Source organism: Pseudopipra pipra, chromosome 3 (assembly GCF_036250125.1).
Source record: "Pseudopipra pipra isolate bDixPip1 chromosome 3, bDixPip1.hap1, whole genome shotgun sequence".
Lineage (NCBI taxonomy): Eukaryota > Metazoa > Chordata > Aves > Passeriformes > Pipridae > Pseudopipra > Pseudopipra pipra.
Genome location: NC_087551.1, coordinates 30,210,078 through 30,232,662, shown reverse-complemented (window position 1 = coordinate 30,232,662; position 22,585 = coordinate 30,210,078). Strand labels below are relative to the sequence as shown.

General features: G+C 40.3%; 1 protein-coding gene across 4 annotated transcripts in view; it reads left to right on the top strand.

Annotated features, from left to right (window-relative positions):
* DAAM2 (dishevelled associated activator of morphogenesis 2) overlaps positions 1-22,585 on the top strand; it is a 198,233-nt gene that overhangs the window by 14,365 nt on the left and 161,283 nt on the right. For 2 of the 4 annotated variants that reach the window (XM_064648458.1, XM_064648453.1), the window contains exon 1: positions 10,614-10,833. The exons of 1 other annotated variant lie outside the window; for it this stretch is intronic. The gene's annotated coding sequence lies outside the window, so the exon portion shown is untranslated. Of the gene's footprint in view, positions 1-10,613; positions 10,834-12,005; positions 12,025-22,585 lie in introns of those variants that run through there. One more of the 4 variants, XM_064648457.1, reaches the window with a different exon arrangement.

Genomic DNA, 22,585 nt, shown 5'->3' with positions numbered 1-22,585 from the left:
ATAGAAAGGAAAAACTGCAACAGAGGAGGAGCCTGATGTTGCTGTGAAATAGTTCTCCAATGATAGCATCTGCTTGACACCACCTCATTGTGGTGATGGACCGTAAGCTAATTGAGAGCTTGTGGATAATAAACCAGATCAATGCTTTGGTGGATGTCTGTTATATATCAGAAGTGTGAGTAGAGGACACCTTCTTTAGGCAACTCGAGGAGGCTCATGACCTCTTCAATGTCTACTGGAAGAGTAATAGAGCAGAGCACAAGAAACCCAGGAGGTTTCTGGAGTGATGACAGCTTCCTAACACAGATATGGTTGAGCTGAAGACAGGAGTTGCTCTGGCATTTACAAACAAGGAAGAATGGTTTGGGGGTGTGAAAATCAAGGGTAGCTTTGGCTGCAGTGACCATGGGATGGTAGAGTTCAGGATCCTGAGAGGAGGGAGCAATACAAAACCCAGGATCACAACCATGGACTTCAGGAGAGTAGACTGTGGCCTGATCAGAGACCTCCTTGATGACCTGGATGATGAGACCAAGTGTACCCTCAGCAACTTTGAAGACAACATAAAGCTGGAAAGAAAGATTAATAGATAGATGGTCATACTGCTGTCTGGAGGCACCTCAATAGGAATCTCATAAAATTCAACAAAGTAAAAATGTTAGGTCCTTTTCCTGAGGAGGAAAAACGTCATGCATCAGTAAAGGCTGGGACCAACCCACTGGAAAAATGTTTTGTGCTAAAGGACCTGGAGTTCTGGTAGGCAACAATTTGAGTCTCAAATGTACCCTTGTGGCAAAGAAGGCCAATGACCTCTAGACTGTATTAAGAAGAACATTGCCAACAAGTTAAAACAGGTGATCCTTCCTCAGCTTTTGTGGACATATCTGGAGTGTTGTGCCCAGTTCCACTGGGGTTCCACAGTGCAAAAGAGTGATGGACACATAGGAAGGAGTGCAGCAAAGGGCCACAAAAATGATTAAAGGGCTGGTATATCTGGCATATGAGGAGAGTCTGAGAGACCTGGGATTGCTTATCAATTTGTATGAATACTTAATGGTGGAGGGAGTAAAGAAGAGGGAGCCAGATGCTTTCCTATTGTGCCCAGTGGCAGGATGAGAGGTCATGGGCACAAGCTGAAACATAGGAAATTCCATTTAAACATAAGAAAAAACTTTCAATGTGTGAGTGATCAAAAAACTGTAACAAGTTGCTCAGGGAGATTGTGGAGGCTTCATATGTAGAGATACTCAAAGCCTGACTGGATGGGGCTCCAGGCAACCTCCTCTTGTTGAGCCCCCATTTGAGCACTGGGTTTGGAGCAGATGATTGCCAGAAGTCTTTTCCAACTTCAACTGTTCTGTGCTTTGTCATACCTTAATCTATTTTTTTCTCATGGCTGAGCCAAAGCAGCTAAGAACTGTGATCATAGCTAGCACATACTATTTTGGGTCAAGTGCTATTGGGATTTACTGTCCAACATCCTCCTAAAATAGGTCATGCTAGAACAAAAATCAGGAATTGTGGTGAAAGGTTTTTAGGGGGAAAGGGGAGTGGCAGAATTGCTTCCTGTGCTATATACAATTTGAGGTTGGATAGAGGACTTCACTCTCTTATGTTTCTAATGTAGTATCTTTCACTAGTATCAAATTCTTACAGAGGAAAAAAAATAAAAATAGAGAGTCTGAATTTGGCCAGTGTTGATAGACCTGTGTTAAACTTGATATTGCTACTTTGGTGGAAAATGGGGTTAATGAAGGGAAAACAAAGCCCTGTTTTTCTGTTATCCCCAAAAGACTACAGTGTCTATGAATAACCTTAAGGCACACATGGAGGAACTGACAATTCTAATGATGTTTCTCTTAAAACAGCTTAGTTAAATACCATGGGAAGCAAACAAGGAAAAGGTCGCTTTAATGGTATTTCCTAAAATGACAGTACAGCAGCATTTGTGGAATGTCCTGGAGCACAGTCATTTGGCTTTAATAAAAAATAATTAAAAAAACCCAACAACAAGAAAATTAGCTGAATGATAAAAGCAAATAATTCATAACAGATTTCCTCCTAAATCCTGGAAGTCATCTGTCTAGAGCAGCTGATAGAAAGAATACAAAGCCAATAGTTCTGTATCAGCTGAAAACCATCTTTTATATGTTAATCACACTCTGTGCAGAAAAAATTGTTTCTTTTTCTTTATCTTCATCAGTGATCACTTATGATCCCTATAGTCAAGCTAGTGTGTAGAGTAACAAATCAACAATTTGTCTGCAATGCAGATGCAATCAATTTGAAGATATAGTGGTACATGTGAGATATTTATACTGGGTTTGATTGTAGAGTGTATTAAGAGCGCTGCTGAGTAGTTCAGTAAAGAATCACAGAATCACAGATTATGCTGAGTTGGAAGGGACCCACAAGGATCATCGAGTCCAGCTCTTGGCCCTGCACAGGACCATCCCCAAGAGTCACACCACGTGCCTGAGAGTATCATCCAGATGCTTCTTGAAATCTGTCAGGCTTGGTGCTGTGACCACTGCCCTGGGGAGCCTGTTCCAGTGCCCACTAACTCTTTGGGTGAGGAACCTTTTTCTAATATCTGACCTAAACCTCCCCTGACATAACTTCAGGCCATTCCCATGGGTCCTGTCACTGGTCACCACAGAGAAGAGATCAGAAGCCTTTAAATGTTTTCCTGCTGATATATTCCCAAATAGTATCTACTACCTGCATCTTCTCTAGCTTAGTGTCAAGCATGTGCTTCAAATTATCCTGGTTTAAGACAAAGTTTCATCCAGACACTGGAAGACCAGTCCTTTATTGAAGTTAAAAGAGACCATACTGGAACCTCTGTAGATATTTCTTCTGTAATTTCTTTTGAAAGTCAAAAAACATTGAAGATGCCTTTTATATTGATAGAAAGCTAAAAGGACTTATTTATTGCAGTTGTTTGTCCAAAAGACCATCTCTTCGGTCAAATCAGCTGTACTAACTCATCTGAGGGAGGCTCTTCCTACACAGTGAGAATCTGAACTGAACAGAGACCTACAGAGAGGCAAAGAAGGGCAAGTCAGAAACTACACAGATCATCCAAGTTAGTTCTGATTTGCATGTAGGGAATAGGAGAAGAACAGAATTTTAGCTATCATTTCTTTTTTCTTAAGCATGTATGATGTTACCTACATTCAACAGGCAAGAGGAATCTTCTGCCTATTGCAAAGTGGTGAGGTGGTTTTTCAACTTTAGAGTAAGGTTACAGCAAACAGAACCTCACTATCCCCCAGTTATGGACAAACAAAGTGTGTTTAGAAGCAACAGATATCCTAATGGCATAAAAATTGTAATCTTATACCCCATCTGTCTCTTTATCCCATCACCATTTCAACAGAATAGAACTTATATCTAGATCATGCTACAAGTGTTAGTCACACTGTTACTCAGTCTAAGTATATTAACTTGCTTTTGGTTGTAATTATAGTCTAAACTGGAGGCATTTCTTGTAAGTTAGTAAATAGGCTTATTGGAAATGGTAATTTAGTAATGTTCTTGATTTTATGCTCTATTTTTCATCTATCTTTCCTTATTCTATTCTTCGTTCTTCCAGTGTGACCGACAATTAGAAGAAAACTTAATGTCAGCGTCTTTCTCCTTGGTGCAATTTAGAATCCCTCAGTGTTTTAGTCTATTAAGAACTTGTGCATTCGATTTGTGCATGAAGGCTAATTACATCTAGTGTCTCATGATTTTCAGTGTCCTTTCTGTTTCTCTTGTAGTGCTTGCAACAGTCATTTACAGAGACAAAATAATGTGAAACCTTTTCTTTCCATGATATTTTCACTTTACAGGATCTGAAATACAGTGAAGTCCTATTAACCAGTTCCCTACTGACTCCAACTCTGCAGCAGTATTTTCATGAGTGTAAAGTGTGGCTGAATTAAAGATAGTCATACTTCTGATGCACTGAGCAGTAACTTTCCTGTAGCTGTCTTCACAGGCATGATACTCTCCCTCTGTCAATATCCTAAGTGCTTTCCACTACTGTTACAACCTCACAGACAACCAATACAGAAAATACAAGTGCTAAACTTTAGGTTCTATTATGTGAAATGAAATGTGATGTTTTGCTCACAGCTCCAGTTCTCTAGCTATGTATGAATATGTATTCAAGAGGAACAGATTTACTCCCCATAATTTTAAAACATTACCATTTTACATCTTTGAAGTCTTCTGGAAAACTGACTAATTCATTCTTGATTAGCTACATCCCTCTAGGTGACAAGTTTCTGCATGTGCAGCGGATTAGAAGCAAACAATGGTTCTAGGAGCCCAGACTCTGTGCATGAACATCTTGCACAGAATCAGGGCCACTACCTAGTTAAATATGTGCTGCTCTCTTGGCACGCACCAAGCCTCCCTCTGGCTCAGACTACCACGACAGAATTAAGCCTTGCAGAATCTGGGTGTGCCCCTCTTCAGTCAACTGCTTCACAGAGAAAGCAATGTATTTTGTGTCTCCAGAGCAACCCAGTCTTTCTGGTAATCCTACATATACTGCTTAGCACCTCACTGGAGCATGGGTGCTCTGCATTCCCAGTAAACTGAATACTCTTGCCAAGTACAACAAAGATGGCTTACATCTTTTTTCTCTCCTGTCCTCACCCTTGCAGTCAAGCAGATTTCCAAGAAAGCAATTCAGCATCCTTTGCATAGAAATAAGGAGCCACCTTTCCGTAGGAACATTGTCCCATTTCCAGGACTCCTAAGCTTACAGGAATGCCTGTAAAGAAGGTCAAGTGTTCTCCAGGAAAGTCTGTGTCACAAAATAGGACAGATTCAATGTGATGGAAGTTCTGTCTAAGAAAAATCAGGGCAGCTTAACAGTGGTGTAATGAAGGGAAGGGAAAAAACCTCGAAACAACACAGAAAAAACAAACCAAACCAAAACACCAAAGCTCCCAAAGCCAGAATAAAGAGCCTGGCCATCAAATACTGAAACTAAATGTCATTTGCAATTAATTGCTATAATAAGATCAACTGCCTTCCTGGTTGATTTCAGCTTCTTACTAAGGGATCAGTGCTGATGATTAGTTTGCATGTAAACTTCAGAGAATATGAATAATCAGAGTTTAGCAAGCCACACCAATGGTAACTAATCCTTCTGGCTCTTCTGCAAAGAATACACAGTAAGCAAATGTTGTCCCCTGCCCAGCATCAGAGATGGAGCCAAGACTTGTTCCTCCAGGTACCTTTTTCGACTGAGATGCTACAAAGCACTTAGAAGCACACGGAACTGGCAATATTGAAGTCATTTTCGAAGGAAGTGAGTTTCCTAGCTAGAATAGGAGCAGTGTGATAGCTCTGTCCCCAGTTCTGTAAAGAGGAGGATATTTAGCTGGAGCTCCATGCCTGCTAAGCAGCTGTTTCAGGATCCATTAGTAACCAATTATCATTTACAAAATCCCAAGGCTGTTTTAACTTGGCATCAGTTTTAACATACCTCCATCAGCTCATAAACCACAGAGTTAGAAGGGCAGTTCAAAAACTGACATTAGTTCTTCACTTTGGTTTTGTGCTAACCAGATGTCAACCAGAGTAAAGAACCTGGCCTAGACCCTGTGTCAGAATAAGAAGTGGAAGTAGCCTTTCTCTTTCCCTTTGCCTTTCCCTGTATTGACATTGTTTTGATTTTCCTGGAAGTCACTGACATCTCTGTGTTCATGCCTTCAGATATCTGGGTTTGAGTTGGGCTGTTATCTGAAAACAGAGATACACTTTGAAGCTGTTTGAGAAATACTAAGCAAAACTAAAAGGAAAAATTAAACAATTCCTGTAAAAATGTCACTTTTTTTTTCTATTTTACCCTTCAGTTGGAGTAAAGCAGACTTTCACTTTCTAAAAGCTTTTAAGTGTCTCCTTTTTGAAGGGCAAATATCCTTCCTCTTTCCATAGCTGTTATCGAAGAGGCAGCAAATACTGATTTTTTTCTTTCAGTCTGGCATGCTCCCTTGTCAGCAGACAACTTGTGCAGACCACTCACTAAATCTTAAGCAATACAGGGGTGAGTATTATAACGGGCTTGAGAAGCCAGTGAAAGAGAAGGAGCTGTAAACAGGGAAAACATAGGGAAATGGGTGAAAATTGAAATGTGCTGCCTCCAGGAAGGTCCAAACCAGCATCTTACATCTTATTATGATGGATACAGATTTTAATGTAGTTGTAGTTGATGTAAATTCTGTGGTGTGGGCCATTTTATAAAATGGAAACCAAATATTTTTATCTAACAACAATTGGTAGAATTAGTTTGATAGCTAGTACATTGACTTAAGGCATTGTCAGGAAATTATCTTCATGCTGTGTGCCATAACTTTCATTAAGTGCACAATTCTTGCAGATCTGATAAGGTTTAGTTTCTAGGAACCAATTTATTTACCTTGAACATTTTTTTTAAATTGAGAAAATAAATTCACCAAAAATATATGTTTGTGCTGGGTTTGTAGAGGCAGCTAAATAAAACATATTTTTCCACAGTGTCAGGAATGCTGCAGAAAAAGAAAGACACCAGCAATATATTAGATTCAAGCTAACCTTAACAGCAATAAGTTCTGTCACAGTTTCACTCAAATATCTGTATGAATACTCATGTGTAAGTGCATACATGCATGCACAGGTATGTGCACGCATTATGATTCATCAAGTGCAAAACAATCTGGTGGCATTAACAGTCTTAGTGTTTAATTAATAATGAATGTTATTTCAGATGAGCATTGTCCAGATCCCTACTTTTTTAAATTTCCAAGCAAGCTCTCAAAACCATGCATCAACACATTAAAGATGTTTGTTAGGATTGAAAAACTTTAATTGGAAACTTTAACCCTGAATCGGAGCATAGTTCCATTCTTATTCATCTGGCAGTCAGTGGGAGTGGAAGCCAGCCCTTAGATCTGATGGTGTGGTTTGAGCCAAAAGATAATAATAATTTTAGAAAAATTACATTAACAAAATGAATGTACATGTATTTCTATTGTATTAGCTATATATGCTTAATTTCAACCCCTCAGAAATAGGAGGTAATTTCCTGTGGTTTGTTGATAAATAAGGATAGTGATGGTTCCAACACAGAGTTACATCCAATGTCAGTGTATAGTAGCAATACTGCTCTACATGTCACACTCAAGAGATGCTGGAAACATTGTGTGGCATTTCAGAGACCAGAGGATATGTAGAAAAAAACTCTGTGGAGAGGGTATGAAAGTCTTGCTGGTTCTGTACCCTGTGGTGACCGAGCTGCAGACCCTGTGGCTGCACTTGGATGGTGGTGTCAGGCAAGGCATGCAGCCAAGTGCACAGAGCCATGGTGTTTAATCTCATTGTCGGATGGAGCAGGCAGCCTGGCACTGTGTCTCCTCTCACAATGGGCTCTTTTGTTGTTAGATTAATATATCCATGTCCTTTTGTTTTGACGAGGGATCTAACAAAGAGTTTATATCTCCAGAGGTGGAGCAACATCTCGGAGGAGCTTTTGCTTCTGCCTTCTGAAGGGAATCTGCTTTTGAGCAGCAAATAATCTGTTTGGTTTTGTATGTCCCTTTCCCCTTTTGTCTTACTCCTTACTATCCTGGGCCCTTATATACAGCTTTTTGGCTTTGACCTTGGTCTTCGCTACCTAAAAATGCTTGTCAAAATAGGCAGGTGATTTCTTTAATCATTTTATTCCTAAAGACAGAAGGAGCTGCCTTTGTAGGTGTGTTTGTGCTGTCTTGAAAAGTAGACCTTATGTGGTACACTGTTCAGAAAGACAAATGCAGCTTTTTCTTTCTTGGTAACTTTGGCATGACTTCTGGCTTTTCTCTCCTCTGTAAGCTAAGACACCAAAATAGCTCCTATTAAATGTCCCTTCTTCTCCAAGGGGATTACTCTGCAGAATCAAACATTTCTGCGAACTGCAACACTTCAGTTTTCACTAAGGTATCTCCAGTTCAGTATTTCATAATGAAATGCTGGCTTCTTTGTCAGCTTTCATCCCAAGCCATTACTAATGTAAGTAGAAATATGTAACACCAGAGTTTAATGTACCTTTTTTATTGGGGAAACAAAGTCACAGAAAGAACCAGTGATTTAGCTAGTTTCATTTACTGATGACTAAATATCGAAGCATGCAGCAGAATCTGAATTCTATGTCCTTTATTTAATATACTACACATTTCTCCTACAGCCAGTAATAGAAACCAGGACTTGTGCTGTAACCATGAGACAATGCTCTGTCAATGGAACATCCAGATGCTGCAGTGAGAGAGGGCCAGCTTTCACGTGGGATTATGAGGAGAGTAAGGAGCAACATATGTAAGGAACAGCAGATATTCATTTTTTATCTTAACATTTATGGTGATTAGATCATTCTTCTAGTGGCACAAACCTGTTTCCTGCTAGGCACTTTCTGGTGGTTTGCATGTTCTTGTTTTGTGTGTGCAGAGCAATGGAGCATCACTTTAGCTCCCCCCAGCCCCAGTTTCTCTCCATCATTGGTGTCTTTGCCATTCAATTCCCCATCCACTGCAGCACCTTACACTGTCGTCTCATAGATGGACTCTTCCTGTTTTGAACATATCCCAATAACCTTAGCCAAAGTATCGAATGGATGACCAGCTTTGTCTTCAAGATGGGTGTTTTGTTAACTTTTAACTAATGGACAAGGGCTATTTACCTTGGTTACATTGTATCATAATAAATGGTTCACTGTGCTGAAGTGACAAGGGAGATAGCGTTGGACATGTGCCTGCCTAACCCTTGTCCCTTGGCCTGCTGCTGCAAGTTAGTTTCTAGGGCTGCATACAGTTCTCTGGCTCCAGAACCTTGGCTGGAGGAAGGGGAGAGATGGAAGAGAAGGAATCAGTTTATCCTTCCCAGGTCTCCTTTAAGTTCTTCTTTCCTCTTCCAATGAGCAGCTGAGAGTATAGAGGGGAGAAGGGGAGGATCAAGACAGTTAGGTGGAGCTCAAAAGGTAGAAATCAGCTACAGATGTACCTGGCAGAAGGGGGAACAGGGAATAAATGGGAAAGGACTTGGAGGATGAGATGAAAAAAGTGGTGGGAAGAGATGTGAGTGGGAAATGAAGATTAATAGGACAACAGGTATGTGTGAATGGAGGGGAGGATGTGATTTTCTACCGTAAATCACATGTAGTTTGCATGTATAAATCGCATAAAACTTTCCCAGGCTTTATGCTGAAAAAGGCAGGAACATAATACAGCTCATGCTAGAGAAACGCTGATGGGTCCCTGTGGTTTAATACAAGGCTAATAGTGCTGTGGCCTATTATAATTTAGTAATGTGGCCAAATGGCTGCTTTGCTTACGGGGCAGAAGGTATACATGCTAGTAGTTAGCGGATACCTACTGAGCCTGTTTGTGATGGGCAATTATCATTAAAAGGGCTGGATTGCTTTGTACCCATGTCCTTCTCCATAAGACCAAAGAAATAGAAGGACACCATGGCTTGCTAGCAGTTTGTAGCCATTCTGTGCTTATTGTGCATTGGTGTAAACTAAGGCAGAGAGGACAGGACAGTGGTGACTTGGCCTCATCTTCTTTGGTTTGGCCTGCCAATTTGAAGACAGTATTTTTCCCCTGTAACTTGCTTTCTCTAGATGTGTCACTAAAGATACATATATTCATGTGTATATATGACTTTGCCTTGTGATACGTGTTGATTGATGTTGTCATCATGAGAGTTCAGTTATCGTAATGAAAACAAATGACTTACACATACAGAGAGCAAACCATATATTTCCATGAGTTAAAAAAAAAGAGAGAGAGAGATTTTGCAGATGGTATTACTATCTCTGAACTTCAGTGTTTCTATTTAACAGAGAATGTGGTTTCTTCCACTGCAGACAGCAACACACACGAGGCAGACAACTCCCCCATGTTAATCTAGCTATTAATATCAGATATAGTTGAAAGGGAAGTCAGAAAACAGAACACATGCTAGAAACAGTGGTTTACACGGGATTAAAGCTATCTAGAAAAAGGATGCAGAGGAAAAACTAGGAAATGAGGGCTTTTTATTTAGTTAAATCATATCCTCTCCATTACAGGTAATAAAACCTCTTAAGGTCAAACTGAGCCGAATGTCCAGGGATATCCCTGATCCCAGTGCCGCTGCATACCATGGGCTGAGGACAGTGTGCCACAGCTTAAGGCACGGAGCGGGAGGTTGGAGTGGGTGCAGTGCACCCCACGAGGGTCCCAGAGCCCACGGCCTGGGGAATGGGGCAGCCCCCGCCGCCTCCTGCCCCACCGGCGTTGCGGAGGGTGTGAAGTAAGCAAAAATTAAAAACCGCAACACGTGAAAGCCTTGAAAGGAAAGCTGTGTAGAAGAGTGTTGTCCTTGCTCCCGAGGCACGTAGGAAGCCGCCTCGCACGGCGATGGCTATCGGGGGGTGGCGGCGGTGAGCCCCCCCGTCCCCTCGCCGCGCCGGCCCCAACAGCGCCGGTCGCTCCCGGCTCCGTGCGCTCCTGCCAGGCCGGGGCTGGTCCCTTTAAGAAGGCACAGCACAGTAGCAGGGGCCGGCCCTGCCTCCCGCAGCCTGCAGCGCTGGAGCGGGGCTGGGGAATGGGAAGCAGTTCCTGGTCTGGGTCCGAGGGAGCGCACGTAGCAGCAGCAGCAGCCGCTGCCGCCGCAGCAGGAGCAGCAGCACGCACCCCAGCTCCACTAGCCCAGCAGCATCCAGCGTGGGGATCAGCGCTCTGCCTGGCTCTCTGACACGGGATGGACGTTCCTGAGCACTGAGCTCAGCCGCTGTAAAAAGCAAGTAGGAAAATATACAGCTGGATAAAATTGGTAAGTCAAACTAAAGTCACATCCTCCTCCTTGGGTTGCAGTTTTTCATTTTCTTAATTTTAATGTTCTTTGCAAGCCATTTTTTTTTTTTTTGGTCTTCTAAGTAGTGCAGCTGGGAAAACATGGAGGCAAAATAAAAGTGTAGAAAAACTTTGAGGATTTGTGAATGTTTGTGCTCCTGTTTTTTAAAATCCTCTTTCCACATTGACGCTTTGCTGCAAGAGTGAGGAAGGAGAAACCAGCAAGTGCTTTTTGCATGTGGGGGGACAGAAAGCTAGTATGGGTTGTAATTGGCTTTTCTCGCGGAGATGATTAAAGAGGGAGATTTGAAACACACGCACACAAAAAAACCCAAACCAAACCAAAACAAAAACCCCCAGACTTTCAAGAATCTTGAAGTGACTTGTCCCTTACTTTTCCAGAGTAAAAACAAGTCTCATGTTAAAGAGTTTTAAAACGCACTGATATTTGTGCAACAGAAATAAGAAACTTTTAAAAACTGTGTTATCACTGTGAATCCCCGTGCCAAAGTATCGCCGGGCAAATGTTGTATATATTTGTTTAAATTTAACTAAATCCATCGGCAGCCCCGGGAGGGCAGAGGCACGAGATGCCATTTCCCCTTGCAGTGGACAGAGGGCGCTGTTGCTGCACCTGGCATCAGCCTCCCTGAAGTGGGGAGCTGGTAAAAATTCAAGAGAAAAATCGAGTAGAGGCGAGATGTTTTAAGCAATTAAACCAGAAATTGTTCACACGTGCAGAAAGCTCCAGTGCACAGTATCCAGTTATAGTAGCCAATGTTTTGAGTTTTTGTTCCCTTAAGTTTTGAGACAGTTCAGTTTTTTTGTTTGATTGTTTTAAAAGAGATTATCTGAATTATAAAGAGAAATGTATTAGAGCCTGGTTATGACCCTCTTATCTTTTCTGGAGTATTTTTTGAGGTCAGAGTAGATTAAAAAGGGAAGGGAAAGTGTGGAATATCTTGATGACAATGTTACTTCAGTAGTGATGTGGGAGATGAGGAAGAACTGTCACTCAGTGTTGATCAAGTTGCAGGCTGGAGTTAGACATCTGACATGACAACATATCCTTTGTATCCAGTACAGATGTGTGGCAGAGGCTAGAGACCTATAAGCTGAATAAGACTGGTAAACCCTAATGACTGAACTGCATATTTTCAAGTAGTTTGAGGTAAGGGGGAGGGTCATGTCCAGGCAGCTTTGCTCATAGAAATCCCAGTACCACTACAGGTACAAGAGATTGATAGTTGTGCCTTATTTTACCCACATATAACAAAGAATTAGAATATACAGCAATAAAATGTCCTTATCTTTGTGTGTGTCTACTTGCTTACACATAACCTGGCATGTATAATAATATTCAGCTGGTTTTGTGGAATAGGAATTTGGGTTTCCTTAATTCAAAGGCTTTTAAAGGAATGAAGGTATTATTTTAACTAGTGCAGTTCTCTTGTGAGTAGAGAAGGATCAGAGTTGCCAATTTTCCCTCTGATTCAACCTCTGTTAGAACTTGATGTTTCCGTTGTGACCTGGTGCTTTGGTTGTGCCTTGAACAAGATGTTTCTGTCTGACTGTATTCCTGTTACTTAAAAATCACTTGCAGTGGAGTGGAAAGATTTGCAGATTTTGAGTCCTTAATGTGAGGCATGCTGGGCAAAGCAGATTAAAGGAACTGAATGACCATATGGAACGCAGTCATTCTGACTTTCAATTATTATGCCTCATTGAAAAGTTTAGAGTTCTACTACCTCTGCTGAATCAGTGAACAGAAGTCAACTTTTAATTCCTGCAAGAGACAGTTAAACAGTTATTATGGGGCAGTGCATCCTTGTGATCTTAGTAGTTTCTCAGGAAAAAAATAGCCACTTCTTTATATTCCTCAAGGTTCATAAGACATCCAGGTATGAATGGCCCTTTGAAATGATTTACTAGATCAGAGGAAGGATTTCCCTCTTCAGTTCCTCTCCAAACTAGCAAGCATTAGTCAAGTGTCTAACTGCTGTCTCAGTAACTTACTGAGGAGTCTCTTTGAATTCCCTTTCAGCAGACTGCTTGATGGGACTACTCAGCTGTCCACTGTGTGAGGTGCAGGACTTACTGAACCCCTGTGCAGTGGAGCAAGTTCATTGAGAGTGATAGAGCTATCAGACATTCTGAGACACATCTGAGCCTAGCAGATGCTTGCCTTGGTAGGAAGCTAATTTGTGCATTCAAAGTGTGTCTCCTCCACCGTCACTGATGTTCAGCTAAGGTCTTAGCAGTTGCATCTCCTCAGAATTTGTCTGAATTACATGTTTAATATGGTAGTTGAAGTTGTTTCAGTTTAATTCTCTTACTTGCTTATATTTCAAATTAAAATCTTTGCTTGACAAATAGAGGAGACTGTTTGATATACCTGATTTGATTTTTACTGTGTGGTATGGAAATTCACTTCAGTATGTTTTATTTTGCTCCCAAGTGTTTTGCTTTGAGTTACTTTGTACCTGAGAGTCAACAATGTAAGTCTGTCTGTGGCTGATGCTGAGGTCATACAGTTAACTCCTGCAGAGTTCCCAAAATTGTAGCTTAATATGACATGTGTGTGTGATATTTAAAATGTAAAGGAATCCTCCCCCTATATTTATGCCAAATTAAAGAAATTGAGCTTCCTTGAATAGCTTTTTTCATTACAGACCACTAATCTTTTTTCCTGCCAGTAGATACTTAAAATGTTGGCAGTGCTATAAATTCTGTGCCTTGCAGCACTTGTCTACTACTTGCTTACACTGACAGTAACTCTGCTAAGTGAATCTATCTAGAACGAGACTCATGGTTACTTAACAAATTGCTGTCAGTTTGGTTTCTAATATAATTTGTTTTGGTCACTGTTTGGAGAACTTCAGGTTCTTGTTGCTTATTCATCTTTGAGCATCTTATCATAGTCTACTTGATGAAGCCTACTGCAAAATCCTTCCTCTTAGCATTTTTCTGGCTTCATTTAGTGCCGGTTGCCACAAGTTAGGAAGGCTTGTGATGCTGACATAACTGAGGTGAATCTGGCCTTATTCTGTGTTGTAGGTAAAGCTTCTTTTTGCCTCATATAACAGAACCAGGATCCCAACTTAAAACCTCAGTTTCATATCAAAGGCTCGCTGTGCTGATAGCATAGTAACCTGCCTTGTGCTTTGATAACAGATTTCATAGTTTTTTGCACTGAACAGTGACAGATGTGATTTTATGCCTGATTTATTTGCCTGGTTCTACTTTTGCAATCATTTGGAATTCCACATTTTCCATTACACATGGGACAATTTTATCTCTACAAGTGGAGACCTCTCAAGATGTTGTCCTGTGCAAGATCAAAAAATGTTAACTTGCAGAGAAGGTGAAGGAAAGTAAATAACATTTACTGTAATTTAGCTCTGAAGGTGGATATGGAAAGCAGTTAATGCGGGAATGTGTTCCCCAAAGAATAATTTCAGTGGAGTAGATACATCTATGCAGCTAGTGCTGACTCTTCCAGGGGGTCTACGTCAGATCTGTCAATGCTCGTGTGGATAAGCATCCTCCAAAGAATTAATTTATTTTCATCTTCACATATGTACATCAGTCATCTTGTGTCTGAGACAATTGATGACTAAGCAGTTTCTTTTCTTGTATGTAGTTCCAAAGTTCTTTTCTTCTTAGCCAGATTCATCTGAATCCTTGAAAAAAGATCAATCTCTCCTTAATCTCCATCTATTATTGAGAGTGTTATTTCTTAAACATAAAAAATAATGAATAAGAAGTCTTTAAAAAACTTTTAGGCACTCTACCAGTTTAGTTATACTAACAAAAACATGGTAGTGACCTAATATATCATTAAATTATCACATTTAAATACTGCATTGACCTTGCCAGCCAGTAAACCAAAGCAATGGCGAAATCCCTTTTGTTCTCTTTGCTACGCCCTGAAACCGGTGAAATAATCTTCTGAGCACTTAAGCAAAAGTATATATCAAGTTGATGTGTTTTGTAGCATGAAATGGGGAAAAGAGGTAAAAATTTTTAGATCCCTAGGGACAAAATAAGGCCCTGCTGAGATACCCTCCCACCTCCTTTTTTTATAATCAGATAAATTCAGGAGACCATGGATTGTAAAGTTTCTATGTGAGAAAAAAACAGACTGGAAGCTGTCAGTACTGTTATTTAGTAAGGGTTGCACTTCTCAGTGCCTTCATTGGAAAGAATAAGTTTTATAATCAGGACTGTTTATTACCATCTTATTAAATTGTCCCTTTGAGGAGGGGGTGGGTTGTGGCGTGTAACTGCTTCACAGTGCAACTGCTGACTTTTGAAGTGGAGCACAGAGTAAAAGCAATTCTGAAGTCTTTTTCTGCATCACTTTTGGTTTCCTGCTGTCACACATTGTTCTGTTTGAGAAACATGACACAGTAAGAAATGTGGATGGGCAGAAGGAGAATCAAATAATGAACTGTCTTTTATGCCATGTTGTGTACAATGCAATATCCAGGGGCAGCAGGTAGAGTAATGGCACTTTGCAACTGCCCTTCCCAATTCTTTTCACTTGTGCTTCACTTTTTTTTTCAGTGGGCATTTTGTTATTTAGCCAATATGATACATTACCCTGAGTGTGGGTCTAGCTGTGCAGGCCTCTTTCTAGATGTATCGAGATGTACCTGCAACTTTACCTACCTCTGTTTATTAACTGGCATAATCATATAGCTCTGTTTATTTTGAAATCTTTGGAAAGTATATGAAGAAACATTGTAATTTTATTTCTCCACAAGAATGTTTTCTGCAGCTGATGAAACCCATGCTCATGCCAAATGAAAAGCTCTTGTGTTATCATTTTCAGTTAATTAAAAAAATAAACACCAAATCCCTTACAGCAGTGGTTTTACAAATACTGTGTGTGTATGTGAGCATGTATGTGCATGCCTACACCAGTGCTTCACTCTCATACTGGCAGCTTGTGCCTTTGACAGCAGACTGGGAATTATTCTACACTTTCAGGTTCAGGACTTGATGCAGGGAGACAGGGGTGGATGAAGGAGTTTGTTTGTTTTAGTACATCTTACAATAGCTGAAAGAGACCCAAAATAAAGTTAAAAACTTTAGTGTTTGCATCACGATGGCAACTTTTTTGTTGGTCGAGTGCTTTTTTCTGTTTTGGTTGTGGGTTTTTTGTTTGGTTGTTTTGTTGTTTTTTTTTTTAAAGAAAACATGCAAAAGGCTCAATTTTTGTCTTCTGGTAGGCAAGCAAAATATTTTTTTCTGGGAATTTAATACTTTATAAAAATGAACAGTTACTTGATTAAATGTGCCAAATTTGTGTGTGCTAAAAGGCAGGAAGCTGGGTTTGCTGGAATAGAAAGGTGCACTGGCAGGTGGGGCTGAACTACCTCTTGGCACCCACATCTATTTATTAAGTGCAGATTGCAGTAAGCTGAAGGATTATTGTCTTCAAAAAATCTTGAACAGCTTCACTGATGACTTAGGTTTCTTTTGCTTTCTTTTTAAGAAGGTAAAATTAATTTAGTTTGGGTGAAAGCTGTTAAACTGACAGACCTGGACCACTACAGTCCCTTTGTTCAGTCACAGAACAAGTGATACCTTGGACCATGGCTGAGTCGGCTCCTCCAGTGCTGCTCTCTAGCAATGTGTTTTGGTCGTCAGAGGATCAAACCCAAAGTTTAGCATCTTTCTGTTCAACTTCATTTTTTTGGCCAGCATCATCAGATTGCCAACAAGGGGCTTACTAGTTAGATTTGGGATGGCTGCTTCTTGAATCTGTTTAGGTTATGCCTGCAGAAGTCCTTGTGATCTTTTTGTTTCAAGGGACAAATAGTGTTGTGGCAAACTTCCTCACATATCAGAACAGCCTTGATCAATTCATTTCACATGAACAGCAATCAAATGGGAATGTTTTTGGTTCATTATTCAGAATGGATTAAGCCTAGTGACCTGGTGAAAGGACATACTGTATTCCATTACCAGCCCTGTGAACCATTCAATCGCCAGAAAGGATTGTTTCAGTATTCCACTTACATTACACAAGTCTTGTGCTTTTAGGCTCTGCATTCGTTTCCTGATTCAGAGGCCTTTTGGAAAGTTGCATGTGGGCTAGAAATCAAAGACTGTGAACTGCAGATGCTTTCTTTCAGGCTGGAAGGTGGGACAGAGGGACTATGTGTGAAAGTGGAACAGAGGTCTTGTAGTACCTGAAAGGATGTGTATTAACTGTAGTACAGACTAAACCTTTTGGCAGGATATTGTATTTAAAAAAGAGGTACTGTTTTTAAACAGTATGCAAACTTTGTATTCTTATGTTTGTATATGTTTTCTTCCCCCTTTCCCTGAAACTTAAACAACAACTGTCTTTTAGTCATATTCTCTAGAAAAAAAAATCTTTAATTTCTGTCTATGGAGAACTTGATTGTAAAAGTATACATTTGTACTGGAAGCTGTTTTTCACTCTTCATGCTGATTATTTTTTTTTATGACACGCTACTCAGGTTATAGAGTGAAACTTGGCCAGGTAGTTCCAACTTTCTCGTTCACTTCCCTACAGTTCTTTCATTGTCTAATACTGTACAGTGCTTGGATTGGAAGCCCTGCAGGGATTTATTTATATTGAAAAACCTTTTAATTTTTTTTTCACTTAAAAAGATATCCAAGAACAAACAATGAGTTCTAGTGATGTTAGGTTTTAGTCAATCATGTTGTGATTTTGCCAGCTATCCAATGTCATGTTTAAGGTGGCTGACTTGTAGGTGAAATTAAAATGGAAAAATGAAAACATACTTCAGACAAGTTATTTTTCCCTGTTTCATTTTTCTTTTCAAGGCACCTTAATTAGCTGAAAAGAAGGCAACTATTGCAGTGGTTCAACTTTGAGCACAATAGGGAGAACAAGAAAGTGTGACTGCGAGGGTTTGGAGACTTATGCTCATGCTTGCTACTTTGACTTACTTCATGTCCCAAGGCATAGTCAATTAAAATAGCTCAGAGTTACATTTTCAATTTCTCGGCCTGAGAACAAAATTACATGAATAGTCAAACATCTAATGTGCAAAATTCTTGAGGAAAATATAGCATCTTGTAACTCAGAAATATTTGAACTCTCTTGAAAGTCTTGTCTCTCATCTTTACTTGGTTATTAACAAAAGTAATTTCATATTTCAGAAGAACTTATTAATCTGCACAGGGTGCTGTAAGATGTTTTAATTAAGAGAAACTGTTTTTTAATGCCCTTGCATGTTTTAACATTATTTCTTTGGGAACCAGAGCAAAGATCAACAGGACTGGAGTTCTACTACAGGGTACTTGCTATATGGCTGGTTTTACAATCCAACCATTAAGTTGTGACTTTTTCTTTTGGAAGTTTTATTTAATTTACAAACCATCTTTGATTCCAAAAATGTGATAGACCAACATGGGGCCAGTGCAGCATTCTCTGCACTCAAAATGTCTTGTGGGATAGCAGTCATAGGGAGCTGGTGAATTACCAAATAGATCTAGTGACTCTGCTTCTGAGGACCATTTTGCATGGAGCACAGATGAAAAAACAACAGAACAAACCAGCACCACCAAAAGAACTTTCTGCATTAAACACTGATGTTCTCTTCTTTTTTCTCAAATGAAAGAGATCAGATATGGTAAACAGTCTTGGTGTGTGTGGAGAGGGTTGGGTAGCTACTGCTGTACAATATGTAGTAAATGTGTATTTATGAATATGTATTTTGATGAATAATGGATACTTGTAGGTATGAGAGGGATTGTTGCTTTGTAGTTGCACAGTTTGAAGGACCTGAGCTGGATTTGATTCTACACATGGCTGTGTGTGTGGAAGGGATATACATGAAGTTATCATGCTACTTGCTTTATTGAGCCCCTTATCCCAGTGTCTGAAACTCTGATTTGTTATGCTGTGATATGATCCGAAATAGAACCACAACTCACTGTAGCGGGTTCTTTCAATCCCCTGGGAATGTTTGTCTGGCTTAAATGCATGAAGCTGAAATGTGTAATACAGAACTGCAGCTTATCATGAAACTGAAATGTGTAATATGGAGCTGCAGCTTATAGATCAACACTGACTCCACTTGTGGGAATGAATGAATACCTCATGTTAGATGTGCTACAGGAGAGTTCACAGATGACTTCTTATGTTACAGTGCTATATTTTTCATGCTTTTTCAGCTTCATGGGTTTAGCTTTTTTCCTGTGTGTAGAATAGGGTGGTATTATTGTGGTCTTTTCAATATAGAAATAGAATGTGAAAAGATTTCTCCCTGCTGACTCTTTTTAATGCTTTCTGAGACTTCTTTCCAGACAAATTTCAATCAAGTCTGAAAAAGACAGGTGATTATTTCTATACCCATCACACATTTCACAGCTAAAAAACTTCTTTGTTTCGCTTGTATTCTTTCTGGATGATTTTCTTTGTTAATTTTCTCACTTACCTACCTCTTTTTACAGTTCCTTTGACAACTTTAACCCCTGAATGCAGGTCTGTGAAGATAATTTCTCACGATGTCATCAAATGATTGCGTGATAGGTGAGAGAGTTCACCTTCATACTAGTCTTTGCAGGTGGTCATGAATATCACAGAACTTTATTCCTGTTTCAGTCTTCCTTTATGATCCAAATTTTTACCTGAAAATACATAAGTACCTACAGGTGAATAAATGCCACTCAAAAAAGCTTCCATAAATTTACTTACTAAAGAAAACAGACTCACCTTTATTCTATCTGCCTCTCTAACATTCCAGTTCTATTGTACCTTGTCTGTTTTTGCTTTATTTATCTATCCTGTCTTGGCTAAGCATAGGAGGAGGTATGCAAGACTGAAAGAGCCTTCCTGAATCACAGAGTACAGCATTTCTGTAATTGCAGGAAATTATGTTGCAGGATTCCCTTAGTAAATTTATCAGTCTCTGTCTCAAAATTAAACAGCTTTTGCTCCTCTTGCTTCCTATTGGGAAACCATTCAAGAACCTCAGTCCTCTGATGTTTAGAAATCTGCTTCTAATTTCCAAACTGAATTTGTTCATAGCCAGTTCATGCCCATTTGGTTTTGTGCCAACACTGGTCTCTAACTGTAATAGTTCTTCCCCTTTCTTATAATCCTCCTGTGATCTAAGAGAATTCTTGACTTTCTCTCCTTCTGTTTTTCCCTAAAAGGGAAGATATTTAAAACTGTGCTTCTCTTCATTATGTTCTTTATTATCAGTGTCATTGTGCCTTGGTTTGGTAAAACCTTCAGACTTGAGAGCTTTATAGTCTTTCCAGTGATTTCTCAGACAGAAGCAGGAAAAGGTGACTGTATGCATTTTCCTAGACAGAGAGTATGTGTAACTTTTTGTAAACTCTGAAGGCAGGAGTGTGAGATGGGAAGAAAGAAAAAGTGACCTGTATGTTTCTGCATCTGTAAAAAGTTTTAATTGGGGACTTTGTGAAGGATGACTTGGGTCGGAGAATCTGATGCCTGAGATAGGCAAAAGCATCGATCCATTTCTTTCATCCAGTCCAGCTCTCCCATTGCTCTGTAAAAACCTGCTTGAAATGAGCCAGCTGATAAAACTTTTGGAGAGGATGCAGCTTACGAATGAGTTTTTGAGGGCAACTTTCCAGCTGTTTCCTCAGAAGGAATGAGGCAAGTGGCTCCCAGAGCCCCAAACAAATGCCTGGGATCTTTCTTCCTCAGAGTGTGTGGAGAGTTCCTGAGAAGAACTGAGAGACCGGGGGCTGACGGAGAGATGAAGCCAAAGGCCTGTAGTGGGAACCTCCTGCTGTCAGGATCCCACGCTAAGCTGCAGCTGAGGGCGGGCATGGAGGGAAGCGAGAGCTGAGTAAGGTTTGCTGTGACCTTGATATGTTCCCATGCAGCTTCTCTCTCCGGGCAGTGCTTGATGGCATCATTTACTAGATTCCTCAAATGCCCTTAAACTCAGTAGAAAAAAATGTATAGTCCATTCAGCATGCTATTCTACTTTATACTGTCCTTACCAGGATGCTACTGGTCTTAAAATGTTAGGATTGAGGATGGATGTCTCTTACAAGAAAGCTTTTTATTTAGCTGAATATATCAAAACCAGGACTTTTTGCAGGGAAGTACCAGTCTCAGTCAAACTGTCTGAGGTTTAGGGTGGAATTTTGGGGCAGGAGGACAAAAGGAGGAGAGGAGGGAGAGCCAAAACAAAAGATCTGTCTCCTCTATTAGAGAAAATGGTAGGTAGTAGGTAAGCATAGCAGATGGTGTGAGAGTAGTGTGATTTATGTTCAGACCTATCACCTTAAGGTGAATATGGTGGTTCTGAGCTCTTCTGAAGTTGGTGTCTCTATTTTTCTGTGTATATTGAGCTATTTTTGATTACCAAAGAAATTTCTCATCTGCATTTTTTTCATGAGCACTTTTTCATCTCTACCCTGTTTTTTTTGTCTCTGCTGCTCCTGCAGCTAAGAGGTATGCACACACAGATAGGACAGCTTGCTGTATCCTGCACTCCTTGTATTACCCCACTGCTGGGAGTTTACCAAATAACATAACTCAGAAATCCTCCTGGAATGAAGATACTCGGGACTGGTGCAAAGGAATACTTAGGACTTGTTTGCTGATCACTAATTCAAAATAATTGCCATTCCTCTTCTCCAACAGATCTATTTAAACGGCCTTAATCATTCATCGCATGAGGTGCTTATGCTCCGATGACCATAATTAAATATATTAAGTATATTTAAAATTGACTTTGATTGTATTCAAAGAAGCAGAACCGGTCTCTTTCTTTTCTCTTCCATCCTAATGATCTTCAGCAGGAAGAGTCTTAAGTTTACAGGTAACAAATGTATCTAGTCAGTGTCAGCATAGACCGAGTAGAGCCGGCTGGAGATGTCCTATGCCTAGGAGATTTTTCAGCATCCAGTATACTCTTCTGTTTTACAACAAGCCTATGTAGTCACTTATTGGTTCTTTGTTAATTTATAAAATAGGGATGGTAATGATGGGCCCTACTTTAGTTAGAAAATAGGCGGGTTGAAAATCTTTCCCTTTTTGACTCTATTCTTATGCTCTGATTGCCTTTTGTGATAGTCTCCCAAGATGACGGAGAAGTTACAGTAATTGTAATATACCTATCCCTCCATTCTCTCATTGAAATTATGTGGCGGAACTGGGAGAGGATGCCTGACTGGGCTCCCTGTATCCAGGCACTCCTCCCATGGAGGTAACCCAAGTTTTGTGCAGCTCCAATGGTTCCATCTCAGAAGGCACAGTGAGGACTCTGAGCCCTGTGTGCAGGCAATTGGTGCTGAAGGAGTTCTTGGGACACTGAAAAAGAGGAGAGTGAGTATGCTGTTGGTGCTTGGTCAGTACTTGCAAGGACTCAGGAGGCTGAAGTTCAGCCGTACACCAAAATGTGGCTTCCTGGGGCATCTAATAAAAAGATCAATAAACAGTCCCTTACTGTTCTGTCGTTTTGGCTCCTCACTTGCTGCACAGAAACTGAAGAAGTGTCATGACAAGCAAAGGTTGCTCTCTGAGTTCTGCTGGTAATTCTCATTAGAGCTCTTTGGTCAGGATTAGTTCTACTTTCTCTCTCTGGAATCCTGGGGTGGAGGTTCATACTGGACCGGCAGAGCTAGAAATAAATGTGCTTTTAAAAGGCCATATAATGTCCACAGAAGGAAACGGCTGCATTCAGCTTATAGGAATGACAAAATTCTTTGCTATTACCTTCCACCCACCCACA